This window comes from Ursus maritimus, unplaced genomic scaffold, assembly GCF_017311325.1.
Source record: "Ursus maritimus isolate PB19 unplaced genomic scaffold, ASM1731132v1 scaffold_21, whole genome shotgun sequence".
NCBI classification, from domain to species: domain Eukaryota; kingdom Metazoa; phylum Chordata; class Mammalia; order Carnivora; family Ursidae; genus Ursus; species Ursus maritimus.
Window position 1 is genome coordinate 40,902,116 of NW_024424564.1, and position 8,443 is coordinate 40,910,558.

Genomic DNA, 8,443 nt, shown 5'->3' on the forward strand with positions numbered 1-8,443 from the left:
CATCTGTTCTTCTGCCCACCCAGCATCCATGCCCCTCTCCTAGTAAGAAGTTCCTGATTTTCCTTGTAAAATCACCTGCCCCCACTCTCAGGCCATGGTCTAAAGCTGATCTCACCCTCAGGCCCAAGGTGGGCATTTGACAGAGACCTGAACAATTTGAGTAGGAAATTGGACTCATAGCCAAGGTGAGGTAGCTCAGAAACAGACCCATGAATGTATTTGCATTCTGAGACTTTTATTGACATCCTTAAGAAGAGGGAATGTCTTCTGATCGTGAAGTAGGGGGATTACAGACCTGGAGCTGCTGGAAGAAAATTTGTCACAACAGGCAGCCTGATTGAGAAGCAGATCCTAGGACTTGATGACATTTTCTGAACTCCTGGATCTAGCCATACCTGAATCATGAAACTTTTCCAATGCAAATAAATAAATTATCTTTACTTTGATGAAGCCAGTTTAAGATGTCACCTGTTACTGAAGGTTTCAACTAATAGAGCATTTAATTTAGTAATAGATTCCAAGTGCTTTAAGCCACGCCTGGCACACAGTAGCTCCTCAGAATCTGAAAGCCATTATCCTCACGCTCATATGAGTCCACCTTGGCGATAAGGCCTGAACCGAAGGTCTTAAGGAGGCTTAAGTTAAGTCTGTGTTATAGAAAGCAAAGGCAACACTGGCCCCCTTTACAGCTCCTTGCCTCCCGCACGGAGCCTGTGAAGCATCTCTGATACTGCAGCCTCTGGCTGCCGACCGAGTACTGCCACCCTAAAGTTCTGCCATCCTTGGGGCACTGAAGGAAAGGTCCCACCCCTTCCCGTACCCTAAAGCAGAGCCAGGGACTTCCTTCCTCAGTCACATCTATGTCAGGGTTTCTTAACTTTGGTGTAATTAACACTTTGGGCCAGATAATTCTTTATTATAGAGACCTTCCTAGGCATTCTAGGATGTTTAGAACGTCCCTGGGCTCCATCCCCTGGGTATCAGTAGCGCCTCTAGAACTGTGACAACCTAAATGTCTCCAGACCTTGACAAATGTCCCCTGGGGTGGAAATCATCCCTGTTGAAAACCACTAATTTAGACCAAAGCCATGAATGTTCATTCCACTGAGAGTAAGCTTGGTGGTGAAATGTGAAACGCAAAGACCCCACAGTTTTCAGAGGCACAAGCTGTGTGAGGTTTGGAGAGTTTAATGGATGGCTTAGAAATGCAAATTACATGATAGTGATGAGAACAACAACATGGGTAAAAAATACAAAAACGCTTCTAAAGAATGGTCATTGTCTGACTACGTGGGGACCCAACAAACACATAGCAAGAAATGGCTATCACAGGGAAGCAGACACGTCTTAAGTATCAGCACAGAGATGTGGAAGCAAATAATATATTAGGAATGCTCGACGCGGGGCGCCTAAGAGGCTCAGTCAGTTAAGCCTCTGCCTTCAGCTCGGGTCATGATCCCAGGGTCCTGGGATTGAGCCCTGCATCGGGCTTCCTGCTCAGTGGGGAGTCCGCTTCTCCCTCTCCCTCTGTGCATGCTCTCTCTCTCTCACTCTCTCAAAAAAATAAATAAAATCTTTTTTAAAAAAATAAATTAATTTTTAAAAAAAAGGAATGCTTGATGCAATGTGTTACATAGAACACTAAGGAAATAAGACTAGAAAGGTCAATTGGGGAACATGCTAAGGGGCCTGACTTTATCCTGAAAGCCAGTGGTTCCCCAACTATTTTGCTTGCACACCCCATCAGTAGCAAACTTTTGTTCATGCATCCACCCCTAATGTGTATATATATACACATATTTGCTTATGTATAAATTAAATTATACCAAGAGCTACTATTGTAATATGCTACACTCATTAGGAAACAAGCACTAAAAGACAAATGTTAGAAGATAAAAATGAAATAAGTAATATTTTCCCCCAATGGAATTATTTTTCATTAATTAATATCTATTAATATCTATTAATGTGGACCAATGTTATCGATCAATAACTTCAGTAACTTCCATAATCAACAAATGAATATACTATGCTTCTGTTGCCAAAAAAAATTAAAAATAAAGGATTGTCATTGTCACCGTCATCGTCATCATCACAAACTAGCATGTATAGGGTGCTACCGGGCACTTTCCACTTATTATCTTTTATAATCTTCATGACAGCACCATAAGAGGGACAAATATTAGACATAAATCACAGATGGGTAAACAGAGCTGTAGAGAAGTCAAGTAACCTGGCCGAGGTCACACAGCCAGCAAGGGCAAAGGATATGTCTGACTTTACAGCCCAAACTTTTAACCATGATGCCATCCTTAGATTTTTTTTTTTAAAGATTTTATTTATTTATTCGACAGGATAGAGACAGCCAGTGAGAGAGGGAACACAAGCAGGGGGAGTGGGAGAGGAAGAAGCAGGCTCCCAACAGAGGAGCCTGATGTGGGGCTCGATCCCAGAACGCCGGGATCACGCCCTGAGCCGAAGGCAGACGCTTAACCACTGTGCCACCCAGGCGCCCCCCATCCTTAGATCTTGTCTGAGATTCCATCAACTGAGTGCTGAATTTATTTGATAATAATCATAGGTGACATCTAAGGAATTCCTGAGACATAAGCCTAGATAGATAGACAGATAAATAGATAGATAGATGCATAGATAGATGATAGATAGATAATAGAATCAGAAATACGGAGCCCGAAAAGGTGCTAGACATCATTACGGTCTGAGTCCCATCCTGGAGTCTGGGCATGCCAACTTACCAGATGCTGATTAGAAGCCCCATTTGGCTATCAGAGGCATCAGAAGAATTCCTTAAATGTGATTTCATTATATAATCAGAAGTATTTCTGTATCTGAATCATAGATGGCAGGAAAGAAAATTGGTTTCTATTTAGCAAATAGCCCAGAAGACAGTATCTTTCAGAACATGGGAAGGAAAAGAATCAGGAAAAAAAAAAAAAAGTCCCAGGTACTAAAAAGTGTGAGACCCTGCTCCAGTCCAATCTTGTTGCTTCCCATGAAGGTGGGAAATTATGTGAGCCAACTCGGACAAAACCATGAAAGGAAAAATTCAATTTTCCTAAATTCGTAGTCCTGAGGACACTGTCAGAGGAAGACGTATGCATACAAATGTATTTCTTTTTTCTAATTCTATGTAGATGGAACTTTCCAAAGAACTTCTTGCTATGGCCAACCAGTTGGCCAACCTCTCTAGAAATGGAAACATTCCCATAGAGCCTCATAAGGTGATCATGTGACCAGCAGGTGGATCTGGAGAAGGCAAAAGAACAGAATCACCAGCTTCCTGCATCCTGCCCAGACTGGGGCAAGAGTCGGAAGAAAGCCTGGCTTGTCCAGTTCACACAGACCATCCACGTGACACATGCACATCTATAGTTGGAAACTATAAATCTTGACCGTTTTGCCTATTTACTGATCTCCCCTCTCGAGGACGATTATAACCTCCTCTTGTATCTCCAGTGCCCAACACATTTCTGGCCATACAGTAAGCATTCCATAAATGCTGGCTGAATTAAGTCATCTGTATAGAAATGTATATCGCATTAGTCAACAATGATTAATACGGACTTAAAAGCCCTGGGTTCATTGGGGCGCCTGGGTGGCACAGCGGTTGGGCGTCTGCCTTCGGCTCAGGGTGTGATCCCGGCGTTATGGGATCGAGCCCCGCATCGGGCTCCTCTGCTATGAGCCTGCTTCTTCCTCTCCCACTCCCCCTGCTTGTGTTCCCTCTCTCGCTGGCTGTCTCTCTCTGTGTCAAATAAATAAATAAAATCTTTAAAAAAAAAAAAAAAAAAGCCCTGGGTTCAAATCCTGACTCTTACTTGAAAACTTTGTGATCCCATCGAGGCCTCATTTCCTTATCTGTCAAATGGGTAATTCATAAAGTAAAAACTCGACAACATGTTGGTGGAAAGGCCAAGGATTACGGACGCGTCAGGAGGCAACCCGCCAGCCCTAAGTGAGATGAAACGTGTGCATGTCCCGCTGCACACACACATCCCAGAGAAAGTCTGGCTTATGGTAATGGGCGACACCAGGGGAAAGACAAAGTTGAATGTAATGAATACGGTCTGTGGGAAGCAATGGTGCAAAAAAAAGCAAGAAACTAGACATCCCTAGAGCAACGTGCAGAGATTTCCGCACAGTATTAACATGCAAAGCAGGCAAGCAGCCAGAAACACATGGAGAGACCTACACAAATAAATAGAATGGAAGCGACCTAAATGTCCAACGACAGGAAAGGGTGGAAGAAACTATCGTGCTTTGTCCCAGTGGAGCACCAGGCAACTGGAAAAAGAACGAAGATCTCGATATACCAATTTGAAATAACTCCGGGATCTATTGTTAAGTGAAAGAAAAACTAGCCTAGAACGGTGTTTATACATCCAATATATTTCCTAGAATAAGAAAGAGGAATACGAATATATATACATATATATGTAGATGTGCTGCTTTTTGCCAAAAATCATCACCACAAAGAAAAACCAATATTAATAATGGTTACTCTTTTTTTTTAAAGATTTTATTCATTTATTCGACAGAGATAGAGACAGCCAGCGAGAGAGGGAACACAAGCAGGGGGAGTGGGAGAGGAAGAAGCAGGCTCATAGCGGAGGAGCCTGATGTGGGGCTCGATCCCATAACGCCAGGATCACACCCTGGGCCAAAGGCAGACGTTTAACCACTGTGCCACCCAGGCGCCCCAATAATGGTTACTCTTAATGGGAATGAGAGCCAGAAAATAGGATCGAGTGGGAGGGGTGGAAGGAAGATACCTCCAAGCGGAATTTGTAATTTGCTTTTGTCTTTTCAAAAAACTATGTGTTTTACATAGTCAAGAAATAAATAAAAAACGTGGGGGAGACACACTACAAAATGGAACGCAAGCCTTTAACACAATGTCTTAACTCTTCATCCTGAGTGGGCTCTATTCTAAGAACCATAACAAGAACCCAAGAATTTTGCAAAGAAATCTTAAACTTCACTCAGTAGCTTTATCGTGAGTAATAATATTTGTGTTTAAAAAAAACACAACATAGTATTGGGTGAGAAAACAAGGAAAGAAGATTTATAGCATAATGCCATCTGTGAAAGTTAGAAACACATACGCTGGTACTATTTTACAAGGACACACCCCTATTTGAGGATGGAGTTTGAGGGAGTGCCATTGTAGGAAGAGAGGAGGTCATGGGTGTTAGGAAAAAGGGGGGAAGTGGAGCAAAAGAGTCTTTGCAGGGACTAAGGGTGACAATGTGCTATGAGCTGAGAGGAGTGAATTGCAAGAGTCTCTGAGCACGAGGAGAAAGGTAGGACGGACATGAAATCAAGTGAAATGAATGGGCTGGCTTGAGTATTGGCAGGAATAATTTCTCTTTGCTCTCATCTAAATTTTAAATAAAGAAAAATTGAGAAGACCATGAACTACATGATGTCATTCTTTTGCTTCCAGACCACAGCTGCTCATGAAATGTACACCGAGGAGATGCTCGTCAGCTATGACTTGCACTCGACTGCCACGTGGAAGATGTCCAGAGGTAGGCAGTCCGGGACAAGTATGGTGGATCCCTGGTCATGAGGGACACACACATTCATCTTTCTGTTCCACTGACCCCATCCTATAGCTTTTGTCCTCAAGGTCACTTCATGGTCCAATATGCATGCCAGAGTGCCAGCCATTTCATCTACCTTACAGGCCAGATAAAGAGGGAAATGTGAGAGACCAAAAAGAAAGAACAGTTTGTCCTTCCTTTTTAAGGAAACTTTTCAGAAGTACTAAACAAATTTGTCGTTACATTTCACTTGATAGAACTTACTCACTTGGTCGCACCTAGATACAAGGGCCCAGTAAGGGAAGTTCGAAAACCTAGTCCCTCATTCTGGATGATGTGCCCAGCTGGAAATCGGGGTTAGTTACTGAGGAAAGATAGTGACAGCTAACAGGAGTTGGGTGGGCAGCCAGTCGTCTCTGCCCCCGGAGAAGGAAACAAGACTTTTCGAGTACCTACTACGTCCCAGGTGTTTAACAGAATTTATACGCCTATCCCACGGCCGTACTGCCTGGGAACACTCACACTAAAAAAGTCTTGTTTATCTGAAATCCAAGTGGCATTGGACAGGCTGTATTTGGTTCGCGGAGGCTGGCAGTCGTATACCTTTCGGGTGTGGTGGAGGTTAGCAGTTGACTGGGCGGCGTGTGGCTTAGTGTTAAAGCGAGCAGACTCCAGTTCCAATCTGCACTGATGACATGCACTGGAGTCATTTCTTAGCTTCTTCCTATGCTTCGGATTCTTTAAATGCAAAATGAGGGTAATAATAGTCTCCATCTCTTAGGGTGTGGTCGTTAGGATAGGATGAGCCGTGTGAGCAAAGGACCTAGGACAGACAGATGCAGGAAGTGGGCTTGGGACAGTGGACCCCATCCATCATCTTGTAGTCCTGCCTCTAGGACGCCCCAACAGGCTGTGGTCCAGGTACCACCTGTTACCGTTGACCTATACATTTCACAGTTTTTACTATTACTAGTAATGATGATTAATCATAACAGCAATTTTAATCATCCATCCACTGCACTTTGCAATGTAGGAGAACAATCTCCCTCGCATCAGCTCATGCCCTCAGTCCCCATTTTACCATCTATGAAACATCAGGGGGACATCCACTTCAGAGGCTGATGCGACGAGTGGAGGAGAACCTGTGTGCTGAGTGCCTGGCACGTAGTAGGTGGTCAGCATTCAGCAATCCTCGGGCTTCATCCCCACACGCTACCGCATAGCCCTGGGTGTGCAACAAATACCAAAGATTTATATATTGGATGTTTCTTTTCTATGTTTCACTATTAAATGTATATTTATATGTGTATTGAATATGTATGTATATATTAAATATTTACCAAAAATAAACATCTAAATGAGCCCGTTCTTGCCAGTGCTACTAGTCACCCTCGCAGATGACTTTTATTGGGGTTCCCCTACTGGGAGTTCTGAGCGTGGCTTGTTTCCATGTAGCCTGGCCCTCACACCAGTGTAGTTAACTCACACCTCTTCTGATCAATGGCTTGTGCCTGGACGTGCTTCAGAAACCCCGAGTCCGGAAATAGGAGGGCTTTTTTGGTTCTTTGTGGTGCTGGCCTGGCTCAGAGCTAAGGGAACATAGGGCAGAAGGAGAGAACGGCATGAAGGTTGTCAGACGATGTCCAGGGCGCTGGACGCACCGTGATCCACGAAAGCTGGGATTTGGTCCCGTCCGGCCCAGGCACAATCCCGGCTGAGTGGGCTTCTCAGGTCTCCATCTCACCTCCTTGGCAAGGCCAGGTGGAGAAGGACAGTGAGCAGGGGAGGAGAGCTGATATCCAGTGGGGTGGGCGGGACAGAAAGAAGGGGGAGCCCTCCCCATGGCAGTCTCACCAGAAGGGACTCAGACGTCCCTTGTCTACCTGTGGGGTTGACAGAGGGCAGGCCGTGTCACACAATACTAGTAACAAAAGGGGACAGACTCAGAGTACATGTTAGAAGGTGTATTTCACCAAATAGGGAAAATCAAGCTCTGCCATGCCCGGACCTCACAAGCAGACGGGTCAGGACCCCATTCCTTCCTTCTCCCCAGAGTCCCCTGAGCCAAGGACTAAACGGGGTCCACCTGGCTCCTCTTTCCTCAGAAGGGATCTGAACCTTGACTTTCACCAGCTGAAGTCACAGCAGGGCCATCCCATGTGATGAGCTCAAGACTCAGGTGAGCTGGGTTCAAGTAGCTTTACCACCCCAAGGGGACTCAGTTTCCTCCCCTATTAAATGGGGATAATAAGAGCCCCCTGCTGGGTCATTAGGTGGATTCAAAAAGATGACATTGATGATTCATCATTCCTTGTGGGTCAGTTTTTGGCTTCCCAGCATCCGAAACTTCTAAGTCTATGACCCAGGTCAGAGCAAGCAGACACTTCTGCCCAGGATTTCAAATCTCAGAGTAAGGATCCCCGGAAGCAGGGTAAGGGAAGGGTTCATTTTGTCCACTCTGACCTGGGCCGTCTCATTGCCTAGGGCAGGGGTGCCCCGTGGCCAGAGGTCCGACCAGGCCGTGGTGGCAAACAGCCAAGAAGTTACTAGTGCTGGTCTTCCCAGCACATGGGCTCTGTGGCCCGATTTTGGCTCAGGTCTGGCCACTTGCTTTCTTTATATTCCCAAGCCTTTACTTGCCAAGCCTTGTTTCCCAGACTTTCTGGAGATTCTGGGGAGTTGCCTCATATTCTTTCATAAATTCCTTTTCTGTTGAGATCATCTGGAACCCCTTCCTGCTGCTTGGCGTTCAGGGCCCAGTCTGGCCCAACAGTGGGAAGGACCGGCCACGGCGCCTGGTCAGCGGCAGGTGCGCTGGGCACACTCCTTTCCCTGGGAACTGGCCTTCTGTTTGCATGAGTTAAATTTAGGAGCTT